Source organism: Ursus arctos, unplaced genomic scaffold (genome assembly GCF_023065955.2).
Source record: "Ursus arctos isolate Adak ecotype North America unplaced genomic scaffold, UrsArc2.0 scaffold_7, whole genome shotgun sequence".
Taxonomy (NCBI): Eukaryota; Metazoa; Chordata; class Mammalia; order Carnivora; family Ursidae; genus Ursus; species Ursus arctos.
The window spans coordinates 37868183-37871677 of record NW_026623089.1 but is presented as its reverse complement, the minus strand read 5'-3'; the positions used below and the strand labels follow the sequence as shown (position 1 = coordinate 37871677).

Genomic DNA, 3495 nt, shown 5'->3' with positions numbered 1-3495 from the left:
ATTGTAATTGGAAGTATCGTCAACATAGAATTAATTTAGGGGATTTGTCTCAATAAAATATTTAATGGCTCCAGAATATAACGCATTAATCTCTACATTAGGGTTTATCCTTCACTCGGTACCATCTATGGCTGGTAACCATCAGCCTGGAATTATAGACTCAGTTTTGGATTTCTGGTCTTCATTTTTGTATTTCTCAAGCTCACTCTTCAATTATATTCTGTCTCAAAGTAATATAAATGCATTTAATTAGTGTAAGTATAATAAATTATTTGCAATCATGACTAAAATGTTGGGGAGGCTCACAGTCTTTTCAGTAATTTGACCACAGTTCCATCATTTATTCCTACATTATGGAACCTCAACCACTTTAATACACTCTTCCATAATTCAACTCTCAGCGTGGAACATTATTTCCATGTTCCTGAAGTATCTTGTTGCTATGTCCATGAGTATTTTCAAGTGGACCCTAGAGATTATCTGGCTCAATCTCCATATTTAATGGAGAAGGTGACTTGTGTGTTTTTGGAAGTTGACCAGTTAGTTGAAGGCAGCACCAGTCTTGTCCAATACAAATGATTCAGAGTCTACTCTGGTCCCTTTGTATTCCATTCCCACTGCCACTTCCCTTAGCTATAATTCTCTTTCTTTTAATTCCTGTAACAGTGTGTGTACCCACTTTCCTACTCTGATCTTGGTTTTTCTAAACTCCTTTTAATACAATGTGTATTGTGAATCATCTGTGATTTTTTAGGCATGTTCGATACTTCTTTCTTGTCAATCAGATGAAATCTGAACTTTGTAATAGGACCATCAAGGCCAAATAGGATCTAATCATGTGTAGCACATGTTTCATAAAATGTATTTGAGATGATCTAACCTCAGGGTTTGGGTTAAAGACAAACAAAATAAAAACTTGTCTTAATCTTTTTAGAGGTGTTTCTTCTGAATAATAAATAGAAACATTGCAGTTGGAAAGGTGTGAAAAGTACTCAAAGTTTAAGGATTGAGATAACAGAAATGTTGGGTTTAAAATAGGTTATCAATCAGAAGATCACCTTAACAGTTGACAACACCACTCAACCAGGATATATGTTTAATTTGTTTGTATTCATTAGCAATATGAAGTAGATAAGCAAATAACTTAGATTCCAAGAACTTGAATCTTTGGAAGATATTATAGAAATATGAAATAAGGGCTTCCTTCCACTGACATACAGAAGCATTCTGTGGTAACAGTTTTAGGAGATGAACCGATCATAAGTATGCATTATGCATCTGAGGAGTTGGAACTAGAATAAATAACTTAGGAACTAGGAGTATTGGTCAGCTGTGGGATACTGTGGTTATTACCATTACTTAGAGTTTGGTTCTCTAAGACTGAGAACAATTCTGTTTCTCTCCAGCATGGGGTTGCTGCATACATATGTAACTAAGCTAAGGGCCAAGAACAGCATTTAAGAGCACACCTGATGCAAACCATATATATTCCAAGGTGAAGGGTACTATGACCATTATTTCCTTGGGATAGGCATGGAGGGAATGTTGACCAAGCATTTGTACTATTCCCATCCTTTTCTTCCTAACCACATCATAATATACAACCTCCTATTATTTTAATTATCAAAGTGCCTTTCTTAAAGCATTGTTAATTCTGTTGTGCCATGTTTATGACTAGAGAGAAGTAAAATAAAAAATGTATATATTACTAAAATTTAGAAACTTCAAACACATGATTTTTATCAGAGGGAAGAATAACAATTCAGTAAAGAATTTTTCAATTAATCAATTGTCATCAATATGTGGAATATGTAGGGAGAAGATAGTTATGCACATCAAGGTAAATGTGGCCTTTAAAACAGATTTCCATTTTGCTAGGGACGTGCAGATCAGCTGTGGTTGCCCAAGACCCTGCACTACAACTCTGTGGACTGCTAAATTCGCCAGAATGAAGACAAATTATTCTCTGAAACCTTCACTCCAAGGCCATATGTTGTTGTTGTTGTTGTTTATCTTGATATTTTCATTCTGCACATTGTCTCCCTCAGAGCCCGGTAGACCTGCTTGTTCCGCAGAATGTAGATGACAGGGTTGAGCAGTGGGGTCACCACCGTGTTCACAAGGGCAGCCCCCCTGTTGGAGTCCAGCCTGTTCGTCTGCTTTGGTTTCACATATATAAAGACACTACTGCCATACATCAGAGAGAGGACTATGAGGTGAGAGGAGCAGGTGGAGAAAGCTTTCTGTTTCTCCCTGGCTGATGGGAGTCGCACAATTGTGATTACTATGTTGCTGTATGCAATGAGGGTTATGATAAAGGATGTCAAAAGGATAACCAAAGCAAGGACAAAGGTCAACATTTCAACAGACCTGGTGTCAGAACAGGAGAGATGAATCAGGGGGCCAACATCACAGAAAAAGTGGGGGATGACATGGGGGCCACAGAAGGATAACTGGGAAACCTTTACTACTAGACCAGTGATGAGAGTGAAGGCCAAAGCGAAGCAGGAAGTGACCAGGAGGAAGCAAGTCTTCAGATTCATGATGCTTGGGTAATGCAGAGGCTTGCAAATGGCCACCTACCGATCCAAAGACAACACTGCTATGAGAAGGAAACCTGTTGCTCCCAGAAATACAAAGACAAATGCTTGTATGAAACAGGCAGGAAAGGAAATGGTTTGTTTGCCTAAAAGAAAGATGACCAGCAATTTAGGAATAACAGCACTTACGATACAACACTCAAAGAAGGAGAAAATGCTGAGGAAAAAGTACATAGGTGTGTGGAGCCGGGAGTCAGCACAGGTGATGGTGACTATGACAGCATTGCCTGCAATGGATGCCAGGTACGCCAGCAGGTGTACAACGAAGAGGACCTTTCCCAGATGCTGGATGGCAGGAAACCCCTCCAAGATGAATTCTTGGACAGTTGTCCCATTCCTCATTTCCATGGGCATGTCTTTGCACAGCATCATCAATGCTGATCTAACCTAGAATAAAGACATCAGGGAGGACAAAGGTTTTAGAGAAGCATGATTAAGTTATTTGCCTATGAAAGAAGGTGGAGAGGCACATAACAATGTGGTTTAGTCCCTTGGTTCTTGAATCAGAAGGACCTGAGTTTAATACTAGTTCAATACTGAGTTCTAACTCCTGAGAGAGGAGTCATCTTTGGAAAGGAAGTTAACCTTTGTGAACTTCACTTTCACCCTCTGTAGAATGAAGATGATAGATAGGAGCTACCTATTCATGTTCTAGGAGAATTAATTAGTATAAAGCATGTAAGTCACTTGCCATATGATGCCAGTGTTTATTGTGTGTTCCTCAAAGTCTAAGTGCAATATTATGATCATTAATATGATGCTTAATAGAGCATCATTAGGAGGCAGAGTCAGTGACTTTTTCGTACTTACAAAATATTTTTTAATAATATTAATTTGTAAGTAAACATAACCATAATGTTAGTAATATTCCCTTTGACTATCCCTTGTAAAATAT

The 3495-nt window shown here is 38.3% G+C and overlaps 1 pseudogene; it reads right to left on the bottom strand.

Annotated features, from left to right (window-relative positions):
- Window positions 1–2009: 2009 nt before the first annotated feature.
- Window positions 2010–2972, bottom strand: LOC130542992 (olfactory receptor 6C75-like; annotated as a pseudogene).
- Between the last annotated feature and the right edge of the window lie 523 nt (window positions 2973–3495).